The 19,922-nt window shown below is 44.3% G+C and overlaps 1 long non-coding RNA gene across 1 annotated transcript; it reads right to left on the bottom strand.

The window, feature by feature from the left end:
- Positions 1 to 336: 336 nt before the first annotated feature.
- LOC126095195 (uncharacterized) lies at positions 337 to 981 on the bottom strand. The gene is made up of 3 exons (XR_007521926.1): positions 896 to 981; positions 631 to 741; positions 337 to 471 (listed from the first exon to the last, which is right to left on the bottom strand). It is a non-coding gene; the product is annotated as an uncharacterized LOC126095195 (long non-coding RNA).
- Between the last annotated feature and the right edge of the window lie 18,941 nt (positions 982 to 19,922).

Raw genomic sequence — 19,922 nt, 5'->3', positions numbered from 1 at the left:
TTACTTTCAAGTAATGCACTTAAGCTATTCCTGATTTAACTGGAAGATCTGTAGTTCCCACTTTCATATCAACAGCCTCAAAATGCATATTGTAGACTTCGGGATAAGTTACAGGTCAGTGTCACACCAAGATTGTGGAGAAAGTGGGGGGGGGGGGCGGCATGTCACTCTCCAACAAGTGTTTACCAATAAGTAAGTGGCGGAAAATTATGGGTATAGGACGGCTTAAGCATGTGGAAAATGTGATTTTTATTATTCACTCACTGTATTTGACATTTATTATTCCTTTAAAATCGCGCAACAACTTCAATAAAACACAGTTTAATCATTCACACACTTATTTCACAATTATTTCACTTTTAAACTGCAAATCCTCTAAGAGCTGTCTTGAATCTTCACGAGTCTCTCTCAAAAACAGCCTTGATGTGGATAGATACGTACAGCAACCAGTAATTAGAGTCAGAACTGTGTCTGCAAAAACACAAGGATTATTAAACAATTTTTGCTGTTATTAATTACTAGCAATATAATTGACAGAGTAGATTGCTAATATTTGCTATAATGAATATCACATTTGCAAGAACGATCTCACTGAAGTAATTAAGTCCATCGAAACGCTTAGAAACTAACCTCTCATCTGACGAAAACGGTCTAAAGACGCAGTGGCAATTTCTTCAGATCTGTTGACAATGATATTTTGAGTTATCACTTTACTGAGTGACTGAAATGTAGTTCAGGTACCTGTGAACATAACAATATGTTAGAATTCATTTTCTAAATACGAACTATTACGGTACTGTACGGCTACTTACATATTAATTACACTATTAATTTTTTCACAGTTGTTTCTTTAATACAAAATTAAAGCCAACGGAAGAAAAAACGTAAAACATACTTGCCAATGACAGGTTTGTTAAGATGCAATTTTCTGTGTTGACAGATGTAACTTTTTCATACGGTGGTAAGTCGCAGAAATCGCAGGAATCACAGAAATCGCAGAAGTAGCAGAAGTCACAGAAGTAGCAGAAATCGCAGAAGTAGCAGAAGTCACAGAAATCGCAGAAGTAGCAGAAATCGCGGAAGTAGCAGAAATCGCAGAAATAGCAGTGGCGGAGGGATACACGACCTATGTTCCTTAACTGCGACTCTTAACTGCGACAAATCACAATTAAGAATAACAGATACTGAAAAGTAGCAATCACAGAAATCACTGACATCGGAAAATCGCAGTTTAGCCCATCACTAGTCTAGACTGCTCTCAGCCCCACGCGGCCGTAGCGTCAGCTGCATGCAGCTGACCAACATGGGACACAGTCCCGTTTAACACCGTCTGTAGCAGTGTAGTGCGGCAGACGCACAACGGCGGCCGCATGCGTCAGACGCCGCATAGGAAACCCACCTTACAAATTAGGCGCCGCAGGAGGAGCAACATCTCCGATCGGCGTTTGAACCAGTCTACATCGGAGACGTTCAGAACACACCTGACCTTCCTGGCCACGACCTGAACAGATGTGCGGCTGGCCATCATACATGACGATAGCCCTGCAGCCTGTAGGGAAGCAGCCTACTCACGCCACATAGAATCCATATGCTTTCCACAGTGTGACAGCCTAGTCCACTTTAACTAGCTATGGTGTCATGAGTGTTGTGCAATACCTTAAAAGTAAAGTAAATAATCTGAAAAGTAAATAGCATCTCAGGAGTGATGCTAAAATGATAATGTGTTAAGTTTCAGTTTAGTAAGTTTAACAGTTTTCGAAATTTGGACGTTTAATGTAAAAATCATCGGCGCAACAGAAAGCAGCTAGAAACTTCAAAATTTATATTCGGAGTCTTTTTTCATTGTAATTTAATGGAATGCTGGATCTAACAAAGTAGTATTTTCGTTGAAATCCATGATTTTCTGTGTTTTGTGTCCTAAAAGTACGGAAGCAAGGTGGATTAAGTAAACCATTAGATACAGCTAGGATCTTTAGATTTAGGTAGAATGGAGATATGCTATAGTAACAAATATGTGAGAAGTTTCCAAAAGGTAGCTAAAAAACTATAGCTCTCCAGAGGGAAAGTTCAGAGCTCATCTATTGCGTGCAGTGCAGCTAAAATAATTCTCTCGCCAAAAGTATTTAACATAGTCACATCAGAATTTTATTATAGATACTTACCTGTGTGCTGATTGCACAGTTCAATTGAGAGCTTCATCGGTCTTCAGCGAATGAAGCAATTAATTATTTAGTAACTTGAAGTGGTGCTCTACCAGCCCCAGCGGCCAGTCAGGAAGGCAAATCTTACCGGCTGCACTTTCGGCAGTCCGCACCGCGGCTATATAAGTAAGAGCGCTGCGAGCTAGAGGCAGGTCCCAGTTCTCTTGTAAATTAGTATCAGCGCGCACTCCGTGTCGGAAGCCGCGTCGCGTCTGTGCAGTTGCAAGGAACAGCCTTGGATGCCGTATTATGAAACTCGGTATGCACGTAACAATCAGTTCGCACTGTGGTAAAGTATTAATTGCAGAACGACTGCAGTGATTCTTTCTTAGTTTGAGTATGTCGTATTTTCACGTGTCGCCGCAGGACAGACCTTCTACCATTACTAGTAAGGCATTTGATGAGCATTAACATCAAATTTTGGCGAGCATTCACTTTGAACATTTACATCAATAACGGTTAATGAACAGTTTCGTTATCGAGGGATAATAGGATCCACGCAATAGACTCTGAACAGCTGTGATAGTACAATAGCTGACAGTAGCATTGCATGGGTACATATTTGTCTGGAACTTTACGCTTTATCGTTTTCAAAATATAATGAAAGTTGTTATAGTCAACTGCATTTCCTATGAATCACAGCCCTCATCCTAAATGCTCAGCGTAATGAACTTCAGTTATAAATAACTTTATTTCTCTATCAGAGTGGGCACAGTGAACTTTAATTACAGGCATCACGTTTTTCCTAATCACTTTCTGATTGCCAACGGTGTAGTTAGAGAGCCTGTGAAGAGAACATCAACAACAGAAAATTTTCCACCCGCCGCTCCACATATGGCGCTAATCGCCGGGAAAAACACTGTTGAACTAAGTGAAAGTGTTTTTAGTTATTCGGATTCGGGAGTGAAATGCGACACGCAACTGAACAATAGGACAGTGATGAACAGTGTTACGTGTGCACATTGTCAACGCAGCTGGATTAACGACGCCTTGGATTACAGCGCATCTGGATTGACGAAGCTGGCTCTGAATCTAGGTGTGCTGCAGGCATTGCAAGAAGCTAGTCTCGCCTAGAGAGCCTGTATAGGGAGAGAGTGGCCAACCGGACGATACTGCGGCCATTTTTCTGCCAAACTGCAGGCGGGACTTTTGAATGGCCAGTAGTGGAGTACACACTCACCGAATCAAAAGCACAAGACAATATCGCGAAATCATTCGTTAAATGCTTTTGTTTATAAGAATAATGTGTTGTAATAATTTTCACACAGCCAATTTACAGGTCTGTTTTCAAATTTAACTATGTATACTGCAAGTTGTTTTATATGTAGTAAAAAGCAAAAACGACTTACTTCGCATAGAGTACTTGGTTGGTTTCCACAAGGCTCCTGTTTGATTTATGTCAGCCCTGTTGACTGCGACTGCCCACTGCTTTCGTCTTTCTTCATTGCGTGGAAATGATAACACGCGAAATCCACCTTCGCCTCTATTGGAACAACCAAATGGAGCACAACCTGGCATCGTTTACCAACGTCTGCAGAACGAATTACAGATGTCTAAAACAATACTGTACAATTACTAACGTGTTTACTTCAAACATGTATGCCTACCGAAAAAAATGGTTCAAATGGCTCTCAGCACTATGGGACTTAACTACTGCGGTCATCAGTCCCCTAGAACTTAGAACTACTTAAACCTAACTAACCTAAGGACATCACACACATCCATGCCCGAGGCAGGATTCGAACCTGCGACCGTAGCGGTCACGCGGTTCCAAACTGACGCGCTTAGAACCGCACGGCCACACCGGCCGGCATGCCAACCGACTTTATCACAAAACGCTTCATTATTTCAACTCGTATTTAAGATCGCAAACGCTAATTACGTACTAAAAACGATATACAACTAAATCGGACATGCATTCACAGCGCATAACAAGTCTCTCAATAATTCAAACACCTTTTAATCGTTTCCAAAAGTCCTCTGAACTTCAATTCAACTCAAAAGCACGGCGAACATAGGAAGCGCGAGAGACGTTTGGCTAATCAACCAATCACGGGCAACTTCACCTATGGCCACTCTCTCCTTGTACACGCTGTCTAGTCTCGCCCCATCGCAGTCGTCCGTCTGTGCGGCCGTAGCCGCGCCTGCTCTTGCGGGCCACACACACACACACACACACACACACACACACACACACACACAGAGCAGCTGTGCCTTGTGCAGTTCAAAGCGCCGCGCTGCATCAGTAATCCTGGTACGCCGCGCCGGCATCGCCATACGTCGTGCAGAAGGAACTAAGTTAAGTGAAAATCAGTTCAACTTTTACTAACCTTCGCACGTGTTTCCGTAGTTCAGTTTTTATCTGGCCGACACCACTGAGAACACGGTACGCTTCGAAGGTCTTCCACGTTTCAGCCACGTGACTGACGACGTTGCCATAAGGTTTAAAAGTGGCTGCCGCAGCGTCCGACGGTACTTCAAACGGGGGTTCGGAAACCCTCAAAGTTCGGAGGCTAAAACCAACGTGATCAACCAGGACAGTTCCTATATGTCCGTCAGAGTATCGGAACTTGAAAGCATTAGCGTGGCGCTACACTACGTCGGCACGCAGCTTATCATTCGCGAGCTTTGTGAACACAGTAGTACTGAGGATCGAAAAAGGTATTCCGAGAACGTCTTGTTGCGGGGGACGCATTTCTTCCTGTATAAACCGTTCAACGTCATACGCCTTCCGCCGTTGGTGATCTGATGGAAAAGTTAACTTAATTGTGGCTTGGCGGTAAGAAAACACCGTGATGGTAACGAAGCTGGACTCTTGAGACACGCCGCTGAGCGGAAGTAAGCATACGCGCGCTCGCTCGCAAGCAGCAGAACAGGCGAAGAGCAAACAACTTATACTAACGAGTAAAAGAGCTCTAATACGTTCAACATGTTTTGATTTAAGGGGCTCCGGAACGCCGTATACTTGCAATGTTAAAATAGCGCTTATAACTTACATCTTTCCTCAGAAAGTATTTGAGGTAGGAAGTTGAACTTTTTACAGATTATTTATTGGAATATGGGCTACAACTTAACACAGGGATTTTACAAAATTTTAGTTCAGTTATTAAAGATGATTTTTTTTCAATTGTAATGAAACTTCACAACATTTTTTTTGCAATTTTTTATTTATATATTCAAAAATATACAGTTTTTTGGAAAAAGGCTGTGTTAAATTATGCAGAAGGTACTGTGTAACATTTACTGAAATGAAACTTCCTGGCAGATTAAAACTGTGTGCCCGACCGAGAATCGAACTCGGGACCTTTGCCTTTCGCGGGAAAGTGCTCTACCAACTGAGCTACCGAAGCACGACTCACGCCCGGTACTCACAGCTTTACTTCTGCCAGTACCTCGTCTCCTACCTTCCAAACTTTACAGAAGCTCTCCTGCGAATCTTGCAGAACTAGCACTCCTGAAAGAAAGGATATTGCGGAGACATGGCTTAGCCACAGCCTGGGGGATGTTTCCAGAATGAGATTTTCACTCTGCAGCGGAGTGTGCGCTGATATGAAACTTCCTGGCAGATTAAAACTGTGTGCCCGACCGAGACTCGAACTCGGGACCTTTGCCTTTCGCGGGCAAGTGGTCTACCAACTGAGCTACCGAAGCACGACTCACGCCCGGTACTCACAGCTTTACTTCTGCCAGTACCTCGTCTCCTACCTTCCAAACTTTACAGAAGCTCTCCTGCGAATCTTGCAGAACTAGCACTCCTGAAAGAAAGGATATTGCGGAGACATGGCTTTGCCACAGCCTGGGGGATGTTTCCAGAATGAGATTTTCACTCTGCAGCGGAGTGTGCGCTGATATGAAACTTCCTGGCAGATTAAAACTGTGTGCCCGACCGAGACTCGAACTCGGGACCTTTGCCTTTCGCGGGAAAGTGCTCTACCAACTGAGCTACCGAAGCACGACTCACGCCCGGTACTCACAGCTTTACTTCTGCCAGTACCTCGTCTCCTACCTTCCAAACTTTACAGAAGCTCTCCTGCGAATCTTGCAGAACTAGCACTCCTGAAAGAAAGGATATTGCGGAGACATGGCTTAGCCACAGCCTGGGGGATGTTTCCAGAATGAGATTTTCACTCTGCAGCGGAGTGTGCACTGATATGAAACTTCCTGGCAGATTAAAACTGTATGCCCGACCGAGACTCGAACTCGGGACCTTTGCCTTTCGCGGGAAAGTGCTCTACCAACTGAGCTACCGAAGCACGACTCACGCCCGGTACTCACAGCTTTACTTCTGCCAGTACCTCGTCTCCTACCACCGCTGCAGAGTGAAAATCTCATTCTGGATTTACTGATAGTTTGAAACAAATATGTTTGGAAGATCCTTAGAAAACATGTAATTAGTATGAGAAAATAAAAGTTTTGGGAATCGAGCGACAAAGATTGGATTAACTTTTTAGTGCATTCCAGGTCCATAGGATGGATTATCTTCATCCTCTGCAAACTCCTCCTCCAGCTTCCTCTTGTTCCTCCTCCTGTATACTCTTGCTTGTATTTCTAGGCTCTTTACAGCCCTGTCTGCAACCCGAAGGCGTTCCTTGTCTAAAGCAAGCATCGCTCGTACCATGTTAGAATGTTATTATTTACAGTAATAACACATACCTTTGGCTTTCCAACATTTCTCCTTTTCTTAAGAGCCTTCAGAGGATTTCTAATAACTTTACTTTTACTCATTACTATACTTCAACAAAACAGAGACTCAAGACACAGAATTAATTACGAATATTTTCGAGATAACGACAGAGTAAATAAACATGAAACAATCGACAATCACACCAGCGATATATATTGAACTATCACAGGTTAGCCACAACACATACTTTATCTCACATCACTAAAATGTACCTGATGAACACGGACGTTAATAATAATACCATTTGACAGCGCCACAGTGGGTCACGCCCATGTAGAACACATTTCAAAAAAAATTTAAAAGTAGTTGTAGTCTTCGGAATTGAATATATTATATATCTATTAAAAGGTAATAGTCTGCAGATTCAGAAAACACTGAAAAGTAAAAATTGAACTTTTCATGATTTTGAGCCTTCCCGGAGCCCCTTAAATACTTTGAACCTACTAGGTACGTCGTATAGTTCCTTTCTTTCACATCCCTAAACATGAGAAGGACATATTCGCGTTTATTGTGCAATGACAGGATCATTTTTCGTTCCGGTTACAGACTCGTTTTCCCCGAGTGGTAAGCAGGTGTACTCGCCCAAGGCTCTGGAGCAGACGCGCCCCTCACGCCGTCGGCCGTCCCCGATGCGCGGTGCGCCCGTGTTTGACGGGCTGCAGTACGGCCCGGCGCAGCACACCCTCGTTAGGCCAGCGGGCCGCGTGATGCAGTCCCGCCGGTAATGAGTGCCTGCCCCACCCCCACAGCACCGCCCCTGCCCCTGCCCCGCGAGCGACCGCCTACGGGGCCGCCTTCGTTAAAGAGTAAATAACGTCGGCAATTACAGCCATCTGTTAATTGGCGGGCCCCGTAACCGCCCCCGTCGCCTCTCGACGCTCCTGCCGTTCTCCGGGATGATCACTGATTCGTGACGGTAGATACGGCCACTTGCTGCAGATATCCAGTCACTGTTTCGCGTTCTGTCGTCTCCCCCTCTAGTACCGTGGAAGCTACTGTCCTCCTGTAACTTCTTCTTGTGAGTATTTTCTGGATATTTCTTCCCTCGTCGATTGTGCGGAGAAACTCCTCATTTCTTATCATTTTACTTACTTTCCCGCATCCTTCTGTAAAACTACACCTCAAATTCTTCCATTAACTTATTTTCGTTTTCCCACAGTCCTTAAATCTGGGCCGGCCGGGGTGGCCGAGCGGTTCTAGGCCCTCCAGTCTGGAACCGCGCGACCGATACGCTCGCAGGTTCGAATTCTGCCTCGGGCATGGGTGTGTGTGATGTGTTTAGGTTAGTTACGTTTCAGTAGTTCTAAGTTCTAGTGTACTGATGACCTCAGCAGTTAAGTCCCATAGTGCTCAGAGTCATTTGAACCTTAAATCGGTTCTCCGAATATACCGCGTGATCAAAAAGTCAGTATAAAATTGAAAACTGAATAAATCACGGAATAATGTAGATAGAGTGATACAAATTGACACACATGCTTGGAATGACATGGGGTTTTATTAGAACCAAAAAAGTACAAACGTTCAAAAAATGTCCGACAGATGTCGCTTCATTTGGTCAGAATCGCAATAATTAGCATAACAAAGTAAGACAAAGCAAAGATGATGTTCTTTACAGGAAATGCTTAATATGTCCACCGTCATTCCTCAACAATAGCTGTAGTCGAGGAATAATGTTGTGAACAGCACTGTAAAGCATGTCCGGAGTTATGGTGAGGCATTGGTGTCGGATGTTGTCTTTCAGCATCCCTAGAGATGTGGGTCGATCACGATACACTTGCGACGTTGGGTAGCCCCAAACCGAATAATCGCACGGACTGAGGTCTGGGGACTTCGCAGGCCAAGCATGACGAAAGTGGCGGCTGAGCACACGGCGACACCAAACGACGCGCGCAAGAGATCTTTCACGCGTCTAGCAATACTTAGTTTTTTTCTTGGGTCGAATAAAACCCCATGCCATTCCAAGTATTTGTGTCAATTTTTACCTCTCTATCTACATTATTCCGTGGTTTATTAAGTTTTCAAATTTATACTGACTTTTTGATCACCCAGTACATTCTCAGGCATTTATTTCCCATTTTTAAGCATATGTTTGCTACTGGTAGACGTTTGTTAGGGGAATCCTGTTTACCACTGCTACTGTGGTTCTCTTATCTTTGTTATTTCGATATTTATGTTTTGTTTTGATTCAAAGGTAGTAAAGTTTAACAAGTTTGTGTACTATGTCACCAAATTTGTTGTTAATGTCATTTCCAACACGCCTAATAATTATCGTTGTTACTTTGTTTACTTTCAGTTCATATTCAGTGCTCATTAGACAGGCCACTAGGTGGAATACATCCTCCAATTTTTCATACCTTTCAGTGAGCGCAGATATGTCATCAGTGGTTGTTCCCTATGATATCCGTTCTCCCTGAATCTTCATTGCTTCCCAGTGAGTTGCTAAACAGTGCCGGCCGCGGTGGCCGAGCGGTTCTAGGCCCTCAGTCCGGAACCGCGCTACTCCTACGGTCGCAGGTTCGGATGCTGCCTCGCGCATGGATGTGCGTGATGTCCTTAGGTTATTTAGGTTCAAGTAGTTCTAAGTTCTAGGTGACTGATGACGACAGATGTTAAGTTCCATAGTGCTCAGAGCCATTTGTTAAACAGTAGGGGCGGCAGTCGGCATAATTGCCTTACGTCCTTTTTAATCCGAGCATTTGTCTCATGCTGTTCATCTGCGATTTTTCGCTCTTGCTTCTCGCACGTGTAGTCTGTTACCCGTCTGTCCCTAAAGCGTTGCCATGTTTTTTCTGAGGATCCAAATGTCATTAACTATTTTACGTATTGGAGCTTTTGTACATCAACGAATTCTGTGAAAGTCTCTTGACTTTTTTCCACTCCTGTTCAGCTGAAACATCTAGTGTGGTGTCCACTGTGGCACTGTCCTCACCCTGGCGGTGAGAATTTGGTGGGCGTCTCATTCCCCACTACTTCAGTATCTCATTTTACTGCACAGTGGTCCTTCGTTACGACTCTCTTCAGCCAGCATAGTCATCATCATTACTTGAATTCATATCTAGTCCTGGGAACGGCTTCAAGGTCAATATCTGATTTTGGAATCTCTGTATTCCGAAGTCTGTTTTTGTCTCCTCGTTAATGTGTAGGTGACTTTTGCTCAGTGATTTTGCTATTACCAGCTGAAATTTATTGCAGAATTTAAGCAGCCTTCCTTCTGACGAGTTCGTACACTCCCGTAACTCTTCTTCTATCCTTCGCCTCTAAATACATCGGAATTAATTTTTTTTATTTTAACCTACCGTATAAACTTGCAGAGGAGACTTGCGACGTCCTCAAGGACACTTCTTGACAGTTGACAACTACTGTACACTTATTACTGAAAAGTTTTTATGTACTAATTTTATGCGTAGCCCTCATCAGACAAAAACAGCCAGGATATTGTTAAAAGGAAACGGAGGGGGGGGGGGGGGGGGGAGGATTCAATTCGGTAAAGAGGACCTTAAAAAGACACATGTTTCTCCTTTTATGCTGAAAATACATTTATTTTATGTACATAATTTGCTTCTTGAAGGTGTTTATTTGGAGTAGCTGATTGTTGCACATTGTTCCCAAATAAAAAACTGCATCAAACTAACAGATGGAATTGAGATATTACGTGTTTTTCCTCTACCGTTATCTGATAGTAAAAGAGTGCATGCATATTTTACTATTTAATTGTGTTGTGCAGGGAGTTCGTGGCTTCTTATAGTAATGCAAGAGCGTAAATAGATTTCGGACGAAGAAGGGTGGCGGGGAGGGGGCAATGCCAGGCAGAGTCCGTTGCGACGAATTCAGGCAGCCTGCTGAAAAAATCGTTTAGCCACGAACGAAGTGTAAAATGTGCTGTCACTGTTTTCTGCTGTCCACAAATCAATCCCCAACGTTTCGTATCGTGACAGGTGTTCATAACTGAGTACCGCCGGAGTGTTCTGATTGGGCAGTATTTTGCCATTTTGTTTAATAATGATAGAATCTTCAGCAAAATTCTTAAAGAAAATTTGGGAAATGTTATTGTAGATCATCGCGACTTTTGGGCGACATAGGAAATCCTCGTGTATTTTAATGCACTGATCTATGTTATTTGTAATAATGCTTATCGTCAGTTGCATTGTGAAATACTGAAATATTGCAATCTCAAAGTTCTACCAGTTTCCAGATAACGACTTCAGTGCTAAATTTAAACTCCTGTGGATAGGTAATTACGTTATTATAGTAGTGCGTACATATTTTTAGGTTGTCCTAACGCTAGTGGACGAAGTCTGTGTGGTGTCTGTTCTTTCGGATATGTCGGAAAGAACACACACCACACATTTCCCTATAAAATCGGTTTTTCTATTCTTTCTTGTTACAAACTTATCCATAATTAGAAACTATCAGAACAGCAGGCAAAACAAAAATAGTAAACGGCAGCACATACATTAAATTCAACTGCAATTACGAACTGAACAGATTAACCAAACAACAACTGAACTCAAGTACGGCCAACAATGTTTAATAGTTGGTCTTTTCCGAAGGAGGGATAGGCGATACCCAGTAGTGATATCGATAGTTTAAATTTATATGGCCTTGTTGACTATCAACAATGAGTAATCCTTTTACGTCGCACGGCTGAAAATAAAAATATAATGGGCGATCAAAAGTTTACATTCGAAGGTCGTACAGTCAAGAATGGGTGTGCCACTGAGGCGAAATTTCCGTCGGCGCAGAGACAGTCATACCAGGCTGTCGATACCAGTTTGTTTAAACGCCGTGCCGTGCTGCGTGAAGTAGTTCGTAACTGACTCCTGCACATCCTCGTCCGAAGGGAATCGGCGACTCTTTAAGGGCTTTTTTTAAGGGACCGAAGACGTGGTTGTCTCACGGGGAGAGATCATGGCTATAAGGTGGGTGCTTGCTTATTGCAGTATTCGTAACTTCTGCGTTACGACATTAGCGGTATGCGGGCGTGCGTCACCATGAAGTGACAGCACACCTTGTCACGCCATTCCACAGTGGAGCTTTTCGACGGACATATTGCCCCATTCACGTTCTTCATTCTTCATTCTCCGATAGATCGCTACCAGTGGTTGTTCGTCGGCAGCCGAGAAAGAATAATAGCGCGCTGGTCCTACCTCGACACATTTGGTAATGATGTGCAGTGGACAATTGCGCTCAGGTTGATCCCGTGTTCCTTGATTTCAGTAAGGCATTTGACACCGTCCCGCATTGACGTTTAATGAAAAAAATGCGAGATTGCGGAGTATCAGAGCTGACTTGCGTTTGGATTCAACACGACCTTGCATATAGAACTCAGCATGTCGCTCTTAACGGAACAAAATCGACAAATGTAACGCTAATACACTCCTGGAAATGGAAAAAAGAACACATTGACACCGGTGTGTCAGACCCACCATACTTGCTCCGGACACTGCGAGAGGGCTGTACAAGCAATGATCACACGCACGGCACAGCGGACACACCAGGAACCGCGGTGTTGGCCGTCGAATGGCGCTAGCTGCGCAGCATTTGTGCACCGCCGCCGTCAGTGTCAGCCAGTTTGCAGTGGCATACGGAGCTCCATCGCAGTCTTTAACACTGGTAGCATGCCGCGACAGCGTGGACGTGAACCGTATGTGCAGTTGACGGACTTTGAGCGAGGGCGTATAGTGGGCATGCGGGAGGCTGGGTGGACGTACCGCCGAATTGCTCAACACGTGGGGCGTGAGGTCTCCACCGTACATCGATGTTGTCGCCAGTGGTCGGCGGAAGGTGCACGTGCCCGTCGACCTGGGACCGGACCGCAGCGACGCACGGATGCACGCCAAGACCGTAGGATCCTACGCAGTGCCGTAGGGGACCGCACCGCCACTTCCCAGCAAATTAGGGACACTGTTGCTCCTGGGGTATCGGCGAGGACCATTCGCAACCGTCTCCATGAAGCTGGGCTACGGTCCCGCACACCGTTAGGCCGTCTTCCGCTCACGCCCCAACATCGTGCAGCCCGCCTCCAGTGGTGTCGCGACAGGCGTGAATGGAGGGACGAATGGAGACGTGTCGTCTTCAGCGATGAGAGTCGCTTCTGCCTTGGTGCCAATGATGGTCGAATGCGTGTTTGGCGCCGTGCAGGTGAGCGCCACAATCAGGACTGCATACGACCGAGGCACACAGGGCCAACACGCGGCATCATGGTGTGGGGACCGATCTCCTACACTGGCCGTACACCATTGGTGATCGTCGAGGGGACACTGAATAGTGCACGGTACATCCAAACCGTCATCGAACCCATCGTTCTACCATTCCTAGACCGGCAAGGGAACTTGCTGTTCCAACAGGACAATGCACGTCCGCATGTATCCCGTGCCACCCAACGTGCTCTAGAAGGTGTAAGTCAACTACCCTGGCCAGCAAGATCTCCGGATCTGTCCCCCATTGAGCATGTTTGGGACTGGATGAAGCGTCGTCTCACGCGGTCTGCACGTCCAGCACGAACGCTGGTCCAACTGAGGCGCCAGGTGGAAATGGCATGGCAAGCCGTTCCACAGGACTACATCCAGCATCTCTACGATCGTCTCCATGGGAGAATAGCAGCCTGCATTGCTGCGAAAGGTGGATATACACTGTACTAGTGCCGACATTGTGCATGCTCTGTAGCCTGTGTCTATGTGCCTGTGGTTCTGTCAGTGTGATCATGTGATGTATCTGACCCCAGGAATGTGTCAATAAAGTTTCCCCTTCCTGGGACAATGAATTCACGGTGTTCTTATTTCAATTTCCAGGAGTGTATATGGAGTACCACGGGGAAGTGAGATAGGACCATCGCTGTTTACAATATGTATAAATGATCTAGTAGAAAGCGTCGGATGCTCTTTAAGGCTATTCGCAGACGATACAGTTGTCTGTACCAAAGTAGCAACGCCAGAAGATAATAAGAATTTTCAGAACGACCTGCAAAGAATTGATGATTGGCGCAGGCTCCAGCAGTTGACCATGAACGTAAATAAATGTAACATATTGCGGTTACATAGGAAAAGAAATCCACTACTGTACAGCTACACTGTTGATCACAAACAGTTGGAGACAGCGTCTGCCGTAAAATACCTAGGCGTAATTATCCAGAGCAAACTTAAGTGGAATGACCATATGAAACAGATACTGGGAAAATCAGCACCAAACTCATCGGAAGTATCTTAAAGAAACGTAACTCTTCCACGAAAGAAGTGGCTTATAGGGCGCTTGTTTGTCCGATTTTTAAATATTGTTTATCTATCTGGGACCCCTATCAGATAGGACTACTGATAGAGGAGACAGAGAAGATCCAAAGAAGAGCGGCACGTTTCCTTACGGGATTGTTTAGCAGGCGAGAGAGCGTTACGGAGATACTGAAGAAACTCCACTGGCAGACGTTACAAGACAGGCGTTGTGCGTCACGGAGAGAGTTGCTATTGAAATTTGGCGACAGCACTTTTCAGGAGGAGTCGGACAACATATTACTGCCCCCCACATACATGTCGCGTGTTGACCACGAGGAGAAAATTCCAGAAATTAGAGCCAATATAGGGACTTACCGACAATCATTCTCCCCACATACATGTCGCGTGTTGACCACGAGGAGAAAATTCCAGAAATTAGAGCCAATATAGGGACTTACCGACAATCATTCTCCCCACGTACTATTGGCGAGTGGAACAGGGTTGGAGGGATCAGATTGTGGTACCAAAAGTACGCATCGCCACACACCATTAGGTGGCTAGTGTAGTATGATGTAGGTGTCATCATTACGTTTCTGGGTTTACCACATGCACATGCCAGTGCCACACTAATCTCGTGCCCATATGTCAGTGTTTGTAAACACAAATCGGAACCGCGCTACGCTGCGTATACGTTTCGGCAACGCCCTCAGACGGACACTTTTTGATAGCCCTCTGTATCTTTCAATTTCATTACACGGCCGCTCGGCCCCCCCTCCCACCCTCCTCCTTTGACTACGTCCTTGCATAAACATGTTCACTCATATTCTGCTTCAAAACCATTTAACAGCTGATGGAAACAGTAAGCAATTTTGCTATTTGTCTTAATTTCGTAAACTTACATTCTAGATGTTTAAGAACCTTCAACATCGCAGCGCGTCAGCAGTCGTTGGTTAATATATTAAAAAACTAGAAACCCGCCTCGATTGCGAAAAAAGCACCTAGTGTTAACCTAGATTTCGGCGTAGATAACTACACCTTCTTCAGAACAATAAAACCCACAAGTCCCTAAGAAGACCTCAGTCAATGATTAAAAGAACACCATAGCTATACATTTATAGACGAAAAAAAGGAAAACACAAACAGTACATATGTACAAAGTCATAACTTAATGGTGTACGCTCCACCTCACACCGGCCTATGTTCGATGGGCCATGACCCGCCATAAACTGCAGCTACAAATGGTCGCTCACTTACGCGCCCGACCCGCTACCTATGCACATGCGCAAGACAAGGGAAGTTACTTGAATTCGCATACGAATACAAGAAAGTTTATACATAGGCCGTGGCTAAATAGCCCATATATTCCCAACCGTGGCTCAACGTATATCAAAAAATAGAATGGATAGAATAAGTGACGAGATAAATAGGAGATGAAACCTAAAAATAACTATATACGGTTGCTTATGCTAGGAAAGAAACATATATGAAGCTACCTATGACAACAGGAGGAACTCTTAAAAACTATTGCTAGAGCCAATAGTTAGCCTGGGGGCTGGAGGGAGGGGGCTGAGAGGACGTAATCTAAAGACGTCGTGGTAATAAAGATATATGGATGAAACGGGAGGTGTTCAACGGGCTAAAATCACCTTGATCGTAAAAGGAGAATGAGGAAAAAAAGGAAAAAGATAAAGAACTTGACCAACCGCGCTCGCCAATCAGCGCACGCATTTGAAAATCCCCAGATCATCAGATTTACAAGTATGAAGAACAAATTAAAAGTGAGAAACCTTCAAAAAATTTTTTGTTTCTTAGTAGGAGTTGGACGTTAAAGATATTGTCTTTATCATGTTGCAGATGCTTAAATATCTGCGTTTCTTCTAAAACATCCAGTTTTAAGCCCTTAACCTCGGCATGAAGTAACTCGATATTAACTGGAGCGCTCGGCGTATGAGCCGTTTGCACAAGGTGTTCCGCATGAGTAGAGTCCTTAGTACCGTCACCGCTTCTAGTAGGAATATGCTCTTTATACCTGAGACCCAGAGCTCGTCCCGTTTGCCCGATGTAAAATTTTGGACAATCCCGGCATGTAATTTTATATACTCCTGACTGGGAAAGTTTATTGCTCTTATTTTGCAAGGAGTGGATTAAATTCCTTTGTAAACTATTATCAGTAGAATAGGCGACTCTGAAATTATGGGCTCTTAGTAAACGCCCTAATTTGTAACTTATATTGCCTATGTAAGGGATAGATATCGTTGCCACTTGTTTGTCATCTAACGTATCCCCTAGAGTTTAAGACAATATTATTTTTATTTATTTTCTTGTTATACATCTGTCTTACCAAATGAGGCCTATAGCCATTATTTATAGCAATATTCTCAAGTGCGACCAGTTCAGTTTCTACCGCATCTGGTGCAAGAGGGATAGCTGTAACTCTGTGAATATTAGAATGAAAAAAGGCCATCTTATGGCGGTACGGATGGGCCGAGTCTGCAGGTATAATATTGACGGAAAACGTATTTTCCCGAAAAATATCAAATTTAATGCGGTTGTCAACCACAGTTAAAGTGAGGTCCAAAACATTTAATGACCTAGTATCGGATTCTTGCTCAATTGTAAAACTGATATTATGGTGAAGCTCATTAAAAATCGAAAAAATGTGGTCTACATCGCTTTGAGAACCATCAATGATTAATATAATGTCGCCAACATATCTTTTTATTCTCCTAAGAATCTCTCTGTCACTGGCAAAAAAAAAATCAGCCTCTAAGTAGTTCATAAAAATTTCTGATAAAATCCCAGCTAGGGGGCTCCCCATAGGCATGTGCATAGGTAGCGGGTCGGGCGTGTAAGTGAGCGACCATTTGTAGCTGCAGTTTATGGCGGGTCATGGCCCATCGAACATAGGCCGGTGTGAGATGGAGCGTACACCATTAAGTTAAGTAGTGGTTTTGACTTTGTACATATGTACTGTTTGTGTTTTCCTTTTTTTCGTTTATAAATGTATAGCTATGGTGTTCTTTTAATCATTGACAAAGGTCTTCTCAGGCACTTGTGGGTTTTATTGTTCTGAAGAAGGTGTAGTTATCTACGCCGAAACCTAGGTTAACACTAGGTGCTTTTTTCGCAATCGAGGCGGGTTTCTAGTTTTTTAATATTCCAGATGTTTCACTTTGTGATATACTATCGTAATCGATGTAGACTGTTAAAGCACCTGAAGATGAGCCCCAGGGCTCTAAATGCATCGTGCATTGAAACGAAATCACGATTGTGACTGAAGGCTGTTGTTTTTGTTTTATTTTACGAAAGTAATACTGTCACAGCACAAACACTCACAACTACAGGGCTATTACAAATGATTGAAGCGATTTCATAAATTCACTGTAGCTCCATTCATTGACATATGGTCACGACACACTACAGATACGTAGAAAAACTCATAAAGTTTTGCTCGGCTGAAGCCGCACTTCAGGTTTCTGCCGCCAGAGCGCTGGAGAGCGCAGTGAGACAAAATGGCGACAGGAGCCGAGAAAGCGTATGCCGTGCTTGAAATGCACTCACATCAGTCAGTCATAACAGTGCAACGACACTTCAGGACAAAGTACAACAAAGATCCACCAACTGCTAACTCCATTCGGCGATGGTATGCGCAGTTTAAAGCTTCTGGATGCCTCTGTAAGGGGAAATCAACAGGTCGGCCTGCAGTGAGCGAAGAAACGGTTGAACGCGTGCGGGCAAGTTTCACGCATAGTGATGTGAAAGATTCAGTGTTTAAACCTCCTCTACCAAGAAACGAGCCAGAACTGCGAGCTCGCATCAACAATGCTTTCGAACTCATTGATGTGGACATGCTGCGCCGAGTGTGAGAGGAACTTGATTATCGGCTTGGTGTCTGCCGAATCAGTAAAGGGGCACATATCGAACATTTGTGAATGCCTAAAAAAACTTTTGGAGTTTTTGTATGTGTGTGTAAAGCATTGTGAAAATATCTCAAATAATAAAGTTATTGTAGAGCTGTGAAATCGCTTCAATCATTTGTAATAACCCTGTATATTTAAATCAAGTAAAATATTTTTTTTTTTATTTGGAAACGTAACTTCATCCCGTTGTGCCATTTCTCTGGCGTGTTGCGTATACGGCACTATCGAAGCGACTAGTATTTCTGTTTCCGTCTGGTTCGGCCTGCGCTGACGCTGAGGCGGCTGCTGCCCTCTGGAGCGTTTTTCACGGGGGGCCTCGCGCGCTCGGCTCGGCTGTTGGATTCGCACCGAGCTGGCGGTATTCTGCCTTCCGCCCCGGCACAGAGGTGTGGTCCCGTTGTCGACGGGCCTCGTTGGTTTGGCCGCTGGGCGGTTTGGCGTGTTGGTGATGTGCTGTAGTGGACAACTGATGGATCCCCGCACGCTGTCGCTCGAGGTTCTCAGCCTCTGAAAAGGGTGCCACGATATCGCTTGGGTTTCCGCACCCAGGGGTTGTAAGGACTGCAGGGCAGGCTTTCTGTGTGTTTGCTCTCCCCGGTCTGCGTGGCGGCGTTCGTTTCACCTTACTTCACCTGTTGTTTGTATTTTCTGCGTAATTCCGTTTTGGCCGGAGTCTAGGTGTCGACTTTTCTGCCGGTGTGTACCCGGTCGTCGCCCCCGTTTTCCCGCCCGGGGGGCAGCCGTATCTGTCGGTGGGAATTATTTGGCGGTGTGTGTTTTGCGTGGACCCGGTGTGCTCACGCGCCCTGATTCTGAGTTGAAATTACTGTGGTCAGCCTGGCTCGGCTGCTGGAGTGTGTGTTATTAGTTTTCTGGCTTGTTGGGGACTGCGCGCGCGCCTGTTCTGTTTTGTGATGTGGCAGCAGTCTGATATTTTTATGTGTGCTTGTTAAGTTGCTAGCAATTGCTTTTAGCCTTGTGCTTACTTATTTTTATTTAAATTGCTGGGCATTGTTATTTGCTTTTTCTTTTACCTTTATTTATTTGTAGTGTCAATTAAGCCTAAGACGACGTCCAAGGTGCTAGCAATTGATTTTAGCCTCGTGTGTACTTAATCCTATTTAAATTCTTGGGCATTGCCATTTGCTTATTCTTTTACTCTTATTTATTTGTTGTGCCAGTTAGCTCTAAGATGATGTCAGACCTTGGTATCTGTCAACCTTGTTTTGGCTACTAGCGCTCAGGTGCAATGCTGCCGGGCCTATCCCGGATTTTGTCATTAATTGAGATCCTGTTATACTATATTTTTAGTAGTAGGTTTGGCAAGTGTACTTGCGTATGGTATTTATTATGCCCCTCCCCCCCCCCCCTCTTTCTCCTTCTTGTAAAGTGAATTTGGTAAGATTGCTAGGTGGCCTGTGTTCTTTTATTACCTATGTAAGTTTCCCCGCTGCCGCAGTCGTAACACGTTTCGGCCGGCAAGCAGCCCATGTTGGCTAGAGTTTGAATGTGGTCTGTGCTGTGTAAATCAGCAAACTTTCTGTAAGGGAGCAATTATCTGAGCTAGTCATGTACGTGTTGCTGTGTTAAGGGTTTTAGGGCATTTTTAATTGAGATACCTTTTGGAAATTTTATCACTCTTTTAAAGAAGGTATAGGAAGGAGTAACTTCGACTGAAAATTTAATTGTAAATTATACATTTTTGCTTCACATTACAAAATTTAACTGTATTAGGTGAAAGTATGTAGTTTAATGCACAATGATTATTTGTTAATGTATCAAATTGTAAACTGTTTGGTTTGGCAGTGATTCAAACGACACAAATAAGTTTCTCTGTTCACCTGTGGCATATAACGTTTTTATTACCTCATATTGTAAGCAGCTTGTTTTGTTTGTGTCACTGTAATTTGTA

Source organism: Schistocerca cancellata, chromosome 8, assembly GCF_023864275.1.
Source record: "Schistocerca cancellata isolate TAMUIC-IGC-003103 chromosome 8, iqSchCanc2.1, whole genome shotgun sequence".
Lineage (NCBI taxonomy): Eukaryota > Metazoa > Arthropoda > Insecta > Orthoptera > Acrididae > Schistocerca > Schistocerca cancellata.
The sequence above is the reverse complement of the archived record's forward strand: the minus strand, read 5'-3'. Positions and strand labels throughout refer to the sequence as shown.